This window comes from Moschus berezovskii, chromosome 1, assembly GCF_049115385.1.
Source record: "Moschus berezovskii isolate FMDL1 chromosome 1, NW_MosBer_1.0, whole genome shotgun sequence".
Classification (NCBI taxonomy): Eukaryota; Metazoa; Chordata; class Mammalia; order Artiodactyla; family Moschidae; genus Moschus; species Moschus berezovskii.
In genome coordinates, this window is record NC_142460.1 from 76,398,694 (window position 1) to 76,412,264 (window position 13,571).

Consider the following 13,571-nt stretch of genomic DNA (forward strand, 5'->3'; position numbering starts at 1 on the left):
ATGGTTAGTTTTTCATAAGCCAAAACTATTTCGATAAAGAATATTCTAGAAAACTGTGAATGCTTCTCAACAGGATGTTTTAACTGAAAACATAATTGCAGAAGTGCTATCAAGAAATTAGCCAGATTTTGCTGAAATCCTTTGAAGATGAAGTATAACTACACAACACTGATCTTGCAGAACTTGGCAGGCATTTTTCATCACATAAACCATTTGTATATATCTCAGCAAGGTCCTGGAGAAAAATGTTTAGACTTCAAGGAATGCAATTCTTGGATATCAAGGGAAATGGAATATTTATAAAAAACCATTTTGCAAAAGAAATCATAAAACGTTTCATTTGCTGCTTGGGCCTGAGAGTAAGGAAAAAGTTCAGCAAGTTTCAAATCCTATTGAGAACCAAAGTTTTTGTTTATTTGTTTTTGATCACATTGCAAAGCTTGCAGGATCTTTGTTCCCTGACCAAGGGTTGAACTGGGACCACAGCAGTGAAAGCACTGAGTCCTAACCACTGGACCATCAGGGAATTCCTCCCAAACTCTTTAGAATATGGTAGACCCTCTTGAATGGTCTTTATGTATGACTAAGAGGGTGGGAGGAGATGGGGACGACAGAGCATGAGATGGCTGGATGGCATCACCGACTCAATGGACATGAGTTTGAGTGAACTCCGGGAGTTGGTGATGGACAGGGAGGCCTGGCGTGCTGTGATTCACGGGGTCACGAAGAGTCGGACATGACTGAGTGACTGAACTGAACTGAACTGAAGTGATGGAATCTATTTTTGAATAGTCTTCTCAGGTGAAGAACGTCAATTTGAGAGACAAAGAAGAACTTAATGAGCTGTCTGACCTGGCAGTAAAGAGAAAATTGGCAGAATTCTGGAAAAGTTCTGGGCTTCTGAAAACAAAACTATCCTGCCATTATAAGATAGCAAGGAATGTTTTGCTTTGCTTTTCAGTTTCTTGCATGTTTGTGTAAACTTCTTCTTGCTGATCAAGCATCAAGAGCATGATACAAACTGTCTCATTTTTGTTGAAAATTTTATCTTGTGTGTTTATATCATTTTTAATCATAAAATGAGAATTTGTGCAGCAAAAACACAAAACAAAGCAAATATAAAACATACAGATTTAAGACTAAAGTTAAAATTTTACTTCATCACATTTAGCTTCAAATACTACTTTTTATCATATGTAGATGCATAAGCAAGATCAAATAATCAACTTGTTTATATTTTGATAATTCTAAATCTATATTTGAGTGTTATATCTCTGATTCGAAAATGTATTTTTTAAATTTATATAAAATTTGCATCATATGTTATATTTTTACTCAGTGCTTTGGATTATGACTTTAAAGTTTTATTATTCATATTATTAATAGATTTTCATATTGCAAATAGCCTTAATTAAATCAAATGGCAGGTTGGGTTGAAATTGAAATCTACCAAGCCTTCTTTTAGAAGAAATAAATGTCATTTTGTCTTGAGACAGTTGTTTAACAGAAATTTGTTATGTATACCTTATGACTATGTAAAACTTATAAGATGGGAAGAAAAAAGTTAACTTTGTGAAAAGTAAAATTAATCTACTATTTTTGATAAAAAATTTGACTAAAATTGCTTTCACTTTTAAAAAAGTCTTATGGGTCTTTTTTAAAGTCTTTTTATTTTATATCAGAGTATAGCCAATTAACAATGTTGTGATAGTCTCAGGTGCAGAGCAAAACAACCAGCCCAATACATAAACATATATCCATTCCCTTTCATTTTTAAACAAAAAATACTATGCTTGAATCTGTTATACACCTCATCTCATTAGCAAACACAATGAAGAAACATGCAATGAAATTTTTAGATTAATATGGATAAGGTCAGAAAACTTAAGTAGGATTTTTTTTTCAATAAAAATTGAAGCTTCTTACACCTACAGCAGCCACTTGTTTTAGCAGTTATAATCTTTGTAGAGGGTGGAATCATGCAAAATGAACAGTCTAATAAGTTAGCTATAATAAATAGAACCATATTTGAAAATGGTATTCTGATGCAAAAGAACACTGGCATTTACTATAAGATTTTTTGATCTACAACTTATTGATTGATCAAATATACTGTGAGATATAGATATCATAGCTTTATGCAGGACTTTCCTGAGTTTTGTGTGTTCTTCCAGAATAAAAAGATTAAGAGATTGATTTAGAGTGCTGATTTTAAAAATAGCACCATGGCATAATTTTATAACCAGAATTAAGGTATAGAAGTATGTTGTTCCCTGGTGCCAAACAAATTTAACACTGCAACTTGATGAACTCCTCCAAAATAGCTGCTCTTGCTGAAGGAAGAAATGAAGGAAGGGAGGAAGGAAAAAGGGAAAGAGAGAAGAAAAAGAAAGGTAAGAGAGGAAAAACGTGAGGAAAAGAGAGAAAAAGAGAGACACTGTGAAGCTTAATGACAATAAAACAAAAATACTCTTAGCTGAACAGTCAATCACTGTGCTACAATTTGTGTTTTTGAAAGGACATGTACTCATTCATATTTAAATAGCCATGGAATACTCCCAGAAAGATGCCTAATTCAATGTTTGCCTAAAGGCAAAGAGTCTGGGGGTCTGGGGTCCAAGATCTACTTTTCATTTTTGTATCTCCACTGTTTGAAGAGTTTTTTAGGAATGTCTAATTTTCTCACAGAAATCTGGTTAACAATAGTAACTCCACTTTGGTAATGGCTTAGTCTCCAGGCACCTATTCCTAGGCTTAAGATGAAGAAACACATCACTCTGACTTGCTGGGATTGGGAGCAAACAAGGAATCGTTAGATGCAGAATTAAAGAGCAGAGAAATTGAGTGAGAAAGGGGTGAACACTGAGGAGCTGGAAGAATACTACAAAGTGTACAAGATGATTCCTCACTCCTAAATCCTTCTGATCCTGAAGAAAGTTTACTTTGAATGTGCTTTAATTTCTTATAAAACCTGAAAAGGATGCCACATGAGATTATGAGATGAAGTTGGGAAGAAGCGGGAGAAACATAATGGATATCGTGGTTGACTGAATCAAATAATCAGGACTTTATTTCATACCTACAGAGAGACAAAGGTGGAAGGAAGGACAAAAAGAAGGAAGGGAGGAAGGAAAAAGGGAAGGAGAGAAGAAAAAGAAAGGGAAGAGAGGAAAAGAGTGAGGGAGAGAAAAAAGAGCGGGAGGGAGGTAGAAAGAGACAAGAAGAGAAAAAGAAAATGAAAGAAAGGCAGAGAAAGAAAGGAAGATACAGAAAGAGGAAAAGCGAAAGAAAGAGAAAAGGGAATAAATTAAGTGCTTTGAGAGAAATTCAGTGCTAAGCCAAATCTAATCAAATGCAAACATGCTCATGTTCTGTAAAGAAACGAACTGAAGGAACTAGAAGTCAGGGACCAGGTACTTGGCACTTTCGGAACCAAGCAGAAGGAGAGGAGTGTCAGCCTAGAGGACGGAAGATTCCAGTGGGTAGAAGAAGGGGTGGAATGTAGAGAAATATAGATGCTGCTAACTACTCCTTCAGAGAAACAAGTTTGGAGAAGATATGAGAAAAAAAAGCTGTTGGACAATGGGAGAGACAGTGACATAAAATAAAGGAGAAGCTTGCAGAGATATTAGCTGAGGCTGAAGGGAGCCAGTTTTCATGTAATAAGCATGAGTGATAGGAAGGGAGGAGATACAGGAACATGCTGGTGAAGTCTATCATCTTTGAAACATGGTGTAGACTGGATGCAAAGGAGATTCCCCAGAGAGGAATAGTCAGGAGTAACAGAGATCCTCTTACATTATCTGAAGCATAGTCTTATCTGAATGAAAAAGTGCAGAAATTTTAGCACTTCCACCTTCAAAGAGCTAAGCAGCCCTTATTTAGACCAAGGGTGGGCAGAAAAATAAAGTGGTAAACAAGGAAGTGAAACTAGAGACTACTATTCAAATCCACATTCATGCACAAAGTAGAAGGTTTAAATGAAGTGGCAGGGTGCCTGTAATGAGTAGGGGTATTTTTAGCACAGTTGGTAAACTTTAACTTAATGACTGAGCATGTGCAGGGCTAGAGAGAACTTACAGGTGGAGGGAACAAGAGGAATGTGCGAATGGAAACTCCAAAGTCCTAAGACCAGTGACTTGGGAGAATATGCTTATTGCTGCTTCCTTTTATGAAGGCATTAAGAGTTACTCAATCATGGCATGGAAGGACATGCTGCTTAGCTCTGTCTCACCACACCTTTACTATTTATATGTGTAGAGCCAACTTTGCATTTTTTCATTCCCTATGGAGAGTTCCAGGGTGGGGGGAGCCTGGTGGGCTTCCGTCTATGGGGTCACACAGAGATGGACATGAGTGAAGTGACTTAGCAGCAGCAGCAGAAGCATGGACACAAAGGTCAGCACAGTACCTTGAATAAAACAGATTCCTGATAAATGTTGAAATGAGTAGATAGGAGAAAACCCATATTGTGTTTCTGTTCCTTCACACAAAAGAAAGTTATAATCTAAAGTTTAGTTTAGGATGGAGTTAACATTACTATTATTCTATTCCTGTATTTGAGGTAACAATCACATACTCATAAAGTAAAAATCTAAAGCCCGAAACCCATTAATTTCCATGTGAAAAGTCTTGATAGGAAAATGTCCAACAATAAACTGAAAATGACCTAACAGTAGAAACTGGCTTTCATTGGCTGTTCTTTTTTCCATGCATACATCCATTTCTCTGCTACAAAATGGCCACATGAGTTTTCGGTGTCAATAGCTTGCCAACATAACAAAATAACTTTATATGTGTAAACTAAACTTTAGATTATAATATTCTTTTGTGTGAAGGAACAGAAACAAGGACAGCACGATAAGGGTTTTCTCTTATCTATTCACTATTTATCAGGAATCTGTTTTATTCCAGGCACTGTGCTGACCTTTGTGTCCATAGGGAATACAAACTATATACAAACTATAACTTCTTATTAAGTTATAGTTTCTTAATTATTCTCAAGTTTGTACTTTTAGAAGTCTGGTAATTCCTATATTAACTCATATCTGATGTCAAAATGCTGGAGTTTTGTTCATCTTAGAAATGTTTCTTAACCTGAATCTCTAAGCTGCAGTGGACTAGAGAGTAGCCTTTTTAATTTTGTGTTGTCACTTCATTCTGTGTCAATTTCTAGTCTGTCATCATTCAAGTCTGCCTAACTTATACTTGCTAAGTTTCCTTGGCAATTAACGTCTCTGAAGGGCCATGCCAGATCCTTTAATCTTTCCAAAAGTTTGCTTTTCCTTAGTCATAATTAAACAATAATTTTAAACTCTACATGATCCCAGCTAAGAAGATGTAGGTAATAAAATGAATCTTTTTTTGTTCTGATATCTGAACTTCATACTGGACCACTTATAAATTAAGAAGAGAAAAAGTATCTTTTTGTAGATAAATTAATAAAATATGGTAATCTAGAACAATAGATTTTTTTTTTTTTTTTTTTTTACGTTAACCTCAGCTTTCCTACTTGATTCTGAAGTTAAAATGTCTTGCAGAAAATTTTGTTTCTTTGGTAGGAGACATATAATCTCTATGCATATGAGGGACATGGACCTCATTTCCTGTTGTTTTGACCCAGTCATTTTGGGTTTTTCTGAGGAATATTGGAGTGAGGCTCCCTGTGCATGGGGACCCAACACATGTAAACTGTTTAAATCTTCATTGCTCAGTTGCGCACCATATGATCAGAAGTCACACAATACTGTAAGGACAGTGTTATTTCCCTTTGATGATGATGCAAATTTAGTAAGTATTGGTAAGCCCCTTGGGTTTAGCATGAAGAGAAGGAGGTTAGGCAAGTAGAAATTACGGATTTCAGTAAAATTTGGGTTGTTTGGATTTTCACCAGACTGTAGACTGTGGCACACAGCTGATCTCTCCAACATACCCCAGACATTCCTTGGGGGTGACTCATCCAGTTTTAAGTATCATGGACTATATGCCTCACAGCTTCTTTTCTCTTCTGTATTGAAAGCCTATGAATCTTTGGGGGGAAATGAGAAATGAATTTCAAAGGAGGCTTTAACAAATGAATGGCATAGAGTTTGCACCATGGAGGAAAAAAGGCAGTGGGGGAAGTAACTATTTAAAGATTCATTGAATTTAGCAAGCTAAATAACAGAGCTATGGGTTGAGCTGCATCATGGTTAACATTATGCAGAAATGCCACTATTTCCTTTCATTCTTCTCTGGAAATGAATTTAAATTATATTCTTCAGGTTACTTAACAAAAGATGGTGCTTGTGAGAAATTACATGTCATTGAGATGTGGTCCATTGTCATTGAGATGTGTGATTTGATCTGAAGTAAAGGAACTCAATAAGAGCTTTCCACCTGGTTATGACTTAGTCATTCTGACAGAGGAGTTTTGGAGGTTGTGTAATTAGAGATGAGAAATATTCCTCAAAGTATTCCCTGGTAGCTCAGTTGGTACAGAATCCACCTGCAGTGCCGGAGACTTAGGTTCAATCCCGGGGTTGGGAAGATGCCCTGGAGAAGGAAATGGCAACCCACTCCAATATTCTTGCTTGGAAAATCCCATGGACAGAGGAGCCTGGCAGGGTACAATCCATGGGATTGCAAAAGTCGGACATGACTTAGCAACTAAACCACCAATATTCTTAGCCTTGTTGGCCTGATAATTGGCAAGGCAGTGCACATGGAGTTTGGGTTAGGCTTGTTCTTCACACTGTGTATATCTGGTCATGTGCTTCAGTGTTTCCACTCCACTTACTGAATAAAGTTCAAAGTCCTTAGCATGGCCTAACAAGCCCTTCACTTTATGGGTTTCTGACTCCTCAATTCTGCCTGATTCCTGGCTAATCCCCCCATGGCAGATCCCAGGCTTTGTCATTCAAATGCTTGCAGCTCCTGCAATGTTTTCAGCCACAGACTGGAAGGAGGTTGCTCTCTTGGGCTGGTCCTGTCTCTTTAACACACAGCCCGGCTTTATCTACTTTATGAAAGCAACATTTTTTACATCTTGAAAAAGTTCTCCTTGTTCCAACTCCTACAGTTTTTACAGCATTGATCAGGTTTACCCAGCCCTACCTCTTGAAGCAGACCACCAGCTCCAGGAAGACAGGAGATGTGTTATTTTTATCTTTCTTTCCCTTAGAGTATAGCAGTGACTCAAATAAGACAGGAAGCCTATTTAATTTTTTATATTTAAATTTTTAATGATTCTTCATTTTGCCTGTAAGGGAAATGCTGTAGACAGCTTCTAAGATGACTTCTAATAAACTTTACCTCCTATATATTTGCTCCTGTCTAATCCCTCCACTTGGACCGAACTCACTGACTCACTTCTAATGAAAATAATGCAGCAGACATGATGGAAAGGCTCTTTGAAGGTTATTTTACAAAAAGATTCTGCCTCCCATCCTGGTCTCGTTCTTGCTCTCTCCAATTTGCCGTGTCTGAGGACAGTCAGATATGGAGAGGCCCCCATGGTAAGGAAGTGAAAAAGGATCTGGACAACCGAGAGGCAGTAAGGCCCTCAGTCCAGCATCCTGCAAGGAACTGAAATTCAGCCATTAATTATGTTGTAACTGAGCTTAAACGCAAATTCCCCCCATTGAAGACTTCAGATGAGACTACAGTTTCAGCTGACATACAGATTGCACCTCATAAGAGACCTTAATCCAGAGGCACTCAGCTAAACTATGCCTACATTCCTCACCCATAGAAACTGGGAGATGAGAAATGCTTCTCATTTTAAACTTCTAGACGCCCGGCTCCGGCGGCGCAGGCCCGGGAGACGCCCGGCTCGGCGCAACCGACCACGTGCAGAATCGTGGCTGAGAGGAGCTGCCCCGCGCCCAGGGTTAGGGCGGTGGCCGAGAGGAGCTGTACCACGTCCAGGAGGCGGTGGCTGCTTGGGCACAGGAGGGCCGAGAGGAGCTGATCCACATTCAAAGCAGGAGGGGCGGCCTTGAGGAGATACCCCTCGTCGTAAGGTACAGCAGCTGCACCTTGCTGGAGCAGCTGGGAAGAGATACTCCACGACCAAGTGGAATATAAGAATCCAGTGTTCTGGGGAGGAAGGAACAAGATGGCGGAGGGATAAAACGGCGAGACCACTCTCTCCCCCACAAATTCATTAAAGGAACATTTGAACGTGGAGTAAAGTCCACAAAACAACTTCTGAATACTGGCAGAGGACATCAGGCTCCCAGAAAAGCAGCCCATTGTCGTCTAAAGGAGAGAGAAGAAATCCAGCTCCACCCACCAGAACACCGACACATGTTTCCCTAAGCAGGGAACCCAGATAAGTCACCCGTCCAACCCCACACACAGCGAAGAAACTACATAATAAAGAGAACTCCACAAACTGCAAGAAGAGGGAAAGGCCACCCCAAGCAAAGCAATATAAGCAAGATGAAGAGGCAGAGAAATACCCAGCAAGTAAAGGAACAAGATAATTGCCCACCAACACAAACAAAAGAAGAAGATATAGGGAATCTACCTGATAAAGAATTTCAAATTTTGATGGTGAAAATGATTCAAAATCTTGAAAGCAAAATGGAGTTACAGATAAATAACCTGGAGAAAAGGATTGAGAAGATGGAAGAAAGATTTAATAAGGACTTAGAAGAAATAAAAAAGAGTCAATATACAATGAATAATGCAATAGATGAGATCAGAAACACTCTGGAGGGAACAAACAGTAGAATAACAGAGGCAGAAGACAGGATAAGCGAACTAGAAGATAGAATTGTAGAAATAAATGAAACAGAGAGGAAAAAAGAAAAACTAATTAAAAGAAATGAGGGCAATATTAGAGACCTCTGGGACAATGTTAAACACGCCAACATTCGAATCATAGGAGTCCCAGAAGAAGAAGACAAAAAGAAAGACCATGAGCGAATACCTGAGGAGATAATAGTTGAAAACTTCCCTAAAATAGGAAAAGAAATAATCACCCAAGTCCAAGAAACCCAGAGAGTCCCCAACAGGATAAACCCAAGGCGAAATACTTCAAGACACATATTAATCAAATTAACAAAGATCAAACACAAAGAACAAATATTAAAAGCAGCAAGGGAAAAACAGCAAATAACACACAAGGGGATTCCCATAAGGATAACAGCTGATCTTTCAACAGAAACTCTTCAGGCCAGAAGGGAGTGGCAAGACATACTTAAAGTGATGAAAGAAAATACCCTACAGCCCAGATTACTATACCCAGCAAGGATCTCATTCAAATATGAAGGAGAAATCAAAAGCTTTACAGACAAGCAAAAGCTGAGGGAATTCAGCATCACCAAACCAGCTCTCCAACAAATGCTAAAGGATCTTCTCTAGACAGGAAACACAGAAAGAGTGTATAAACTTGAACCCAAAGCAATAAAGAAAATGGCTACGGGATCGTACTTATCAATAATTACCTTAAACGTAAATGGGTTGAAATTTTCAAAAAGGCTAGGAAACAATTCTCATAGCCATTAATAGTTCAGTGTTGAGTTCATGAATAGTTTTTAAAGTTTGGGACAAACTGTAGTATTTGCTATTTGAAGTACTATTTGTAATTGGCATATTACGATGTAACATTGGTCTTCATTTCCAACTTAAAACGCCTAAAAATGCCTAACAGGTTTTTAGATTTGTGAATTTTAGTTGAAATGTATTTTACGATGTTACTAAACCTGCAGAAATATTGAAATATTTCAGAGAACTTATTCACTGTACATTTAATTTATTTTATTTATAAAAGTTATGAACTGTAGAAAGTTTAAAAAAAAAAATAAACTTCTAAGGTATGGAGGAATCTGTTATATAACAAAATGCAACTAATGCAGGGAGTAAAGAATTACACTAAATTACACACTCTAAATTACATGGTAGGTAGTATGCTGTGAGTTGGTTTGGGTTTAATAAAACAAAATAGTTTAATCCAGGCTTTACTCAGTCTGTGTGCTTGATGAAAAAAAAAAAAAAAAACCTGAAAAAGTCTTCTCTGCTTCCATAACAAAATACCACTAACTGACTAGCTTAAAGAATAGATATTTATTTCTCACAGTTTTGGAGACTGAGAAGGCTAAGGTCAAGGTGGTAGCCAATTCAGTTCTTGGTGAGAACTCCCTTCCTGTCTTGCAGATAACTGCCTGATTTCTCACTGTTTCCTCGGATGTACGGAGAGACAGGAAGCACCCTAACATCTCTTCTTGTAAGGATACTAATCATGTTGAATCAAGGCCCCACTTTTATGGCCTCATTCAACCTTAGTAATTTCCTTTTAGGTCCTGTGTCCACATACAGTGACATTGGGAGTTAAGACTTAAACCTATGAAATTTGATGGGACTCAATTCAGATGATTACCCTCTGCTTTTCAAAACACTGTACTTTTTCTTTATTTTTATTTATTTAATCCCCCAAAGACAAAAAGAATTGTTAAAGTATCTGGGAATAAAACAGGGAAAAAAGCAGGAACTTATTCCTGTTCCAGTTAATGGTAAATTAGTATATATTGACTAGTCTTTCTATAGATAACAATCCTAAATTCTGAAGAAAAAGAAATGTTTGAAGCTATTTAAAAGCACAGGAGAGTGGATGAAAGTGCAGAAACTGGAGAAAATTTGAGCCTTGAAAGAAAGGAAGAGGTCCAGGTTTATATGCTCTTTACCCCCAAGAAGATGTCTTGGTCAGTTGTGAATACAAGCCTTCTATAATTCAAAGAGAAAGTGGAGTTCTCACTGATCTGATGGTTGAAAGACAGAATTTAGGCTGCCAAAGCGGCTTCAACTTGTGAACCCGGAAAAGGTGTGGTTACAAAATATGTGTATCCAGAATACATAAATAATCCCTCATGCCTATTGTTGAAAAATCAAATCACCCAATAAAAACCAATGGGAGAAACTTTCCTGGTGGCCCAGTGGCTATGACTTCACCTTCCAGTGTAGGAGATGGAGGTTTAATTCCTGGTCAGGGAGCTAAGATACCACATCCTTTTTGGCCAGAAAACCAAAACATAAAATCAGAAGCAATATGGTAACAAATTCAATAAAGACTTTAAAAAAAAAAAGTGAAAAAAAGATTTGAGAGACACTCAAAACATCATACTACACATAAAAGATTTGTGTGTTTCACTGTTTGTAATTTTTACAAAATTTTCAAAAAGAGAAAAGCAAAGCATACACTATTCTGCAGAGGAAGCTTATATTTTGACTAACGTGATTTTATTTGTCTAATTCAGTTTAGGAGGGAAATTTGAATATGAGATGGACAGAATCTAGAATGGTAGGGTGTAGAATAGAAAAGATTGGAGTGTAGGCAAATAGATGCAGACCATCTCAAAAGAGCAACTGAAATACTTGGCAAGGAGTTCACCACTATGAGATATTAGTGCCTGGGAGTGAGATGCTTTACCAGACTCTGATCACAGTCATCAGCTTCATGTAGCTTTTATTCCATGACTTGGGTTTAGTCTTTGCAGACAGGAAAGTAGATGACAGTTTTCCTTCACTATATCTGAAAGAGTATTACTATGAAATTTTTCTTGAGTCAAAATAGCATAAAGCAAAACAGCAATTAACCTAGGACACATCTTGCTAACAGATGCACAATATAAATCGAGATAAATAAAGCAAGATGCTCACAGACACAGTTCAAAACTATGGTAGCTTGATGTGGATGCTGAATGTAGTTCCTGGGGAAAGAGCTTGGTGGAGATACTCCTGCTGGCTCTGGGTGCTCACTGCTTCTAAAACAGGCCAACTGCAAAACAAATGCTCAGTAATAATGTTGTTGTTTGCATAAAAGCAAAAATCCTTTTCGGATTTCATTCTGTTAAGGAAAACAGGTTCTGATGTAGGTCTTTCCTAAAAGCAAAGTGGCAGAAAGTGAAGTGGGGGTATGTGTACATGCCTTTCTCAAACGGATATGTTCACTGATACACCAAAGATGAGAGAGATTAAAAGCTTAGATGCAGCGGAAAGAATTTTATCATGGACGTTGGTTAGATTCAATGGTGCAAAAGAACAAGACTGGGCTGACTTTAAGTCAATTTTATTGTTACTTTAAAATTCTCCAGAAAAACAATGCACCCCTTATTGCCTGTGGGGAGATGGATGCTCCCACTGCTCTTTTTCCTTTGGGGAAGCACTGGATGTCGCCATTTGTTGGGTCAAGTTACCTTAAAGATAGGACACTGCTGTTTACTTAGCAACCTTGGTTTCCCAAATCCCTAATGATTCTGGATTCTTTTGCTCCAATTTTCTCTGTTCACATAATAGAAAAAATGTAAAATTGAGACTCAAGAGACCTAGGAGTTATACCTCCGCTTTTGGCACATAATCACAGTGTTAAATGAGATAAGTATATGGAACAAAGCCCACACTTTCCTTTGAAATTTAAATGAATTGCACAAGCTAACTACTCCACAATTTTGTGATTTTTGTGAATTCCTATGGGTTTAGTACCTCATAAGATACTTACTCCTTGGAAGGAAAGTTATGACCAACCTCTAAAAAGCAGAGCCATTACTTTGCCTACCAAGGTCCGTCTAGTCAAAGCTATGGTTTTTCCAGTGGTCATGTATGGATGTGAGAGTTGGGCTGTGCTGAGCACCAAAGAATTGATGCTTTTGAACTGTGGTGTTGGAGAAGACCCTTGAGAGTCCCTTGGACTGAAAGGAGATCCAACCAGTCCATCCTAAAGGAGATCAGTCCTGGGTGTTCGTTGGAAGGACTGATGCTAAAGCCGAAACTCCAATACTTTGGCCACTTCATGAGAAGAGTTGACTCACTGGAAAAGACCCTGATGCTGGAAGGGATTGGGGGCAGGAGGAGAAGGGGATGACAGAGGATGAGATGGCTGGATGACATCACTGACTCAATGGACATGAGTTTGAGTGAACTCCGGGAGTTGGTGATGGACAGGGAGGCCTGGCGTGCTGCGATTCATGGGGTCACAAAGAGTTGGACATAACTGAGTGACTGAACTGAACTGAATTATCTCTGGCCTTGAGTTATCACTTCTCTTCACTTCCTTATTTCAATCTTGTCTTACTCAAACTTAATCTCTTCACTATCTTCTCTCTGACTCAGGTGTGGAACACATCTTTTCCTAGATTTCACCAAATCCACTCATCCAATGCAATTATTATGGTCAGAGAAGTTCATAGTCCAAGAACATACAGAGGTAAAACAATCCAAGACCATGCTGCTATTCAGCAGCAGAATTTTTTTTTTTCCATCCAGTACCAGCTCAAAATATGATCTCTGATTCTTTCTTTCTCAAACTCTCTTCTTAGTAATTCTAACTTTTATCTCCAAGGATTCATTTGTGGGATTTTCTAAGCAGAGGTGCATCTTCTCTGGATGTTAAACTTAAATAGCCAAGAAAAATAAGCAGAAACTAGATATTGTATTGTGTGTTTTCTCTGTTCCCCATGACACTCTGAAATAAAAAAGATAAAGATATTTTTCCCCATCGGTATGCGTTGTGTCACCCCTCAGAAGCAAAAGGCTTTAATAATTAGTTAAAAAAAAAAAGTAAGTGCTTTTGCCTACCCTATATCTTTAAA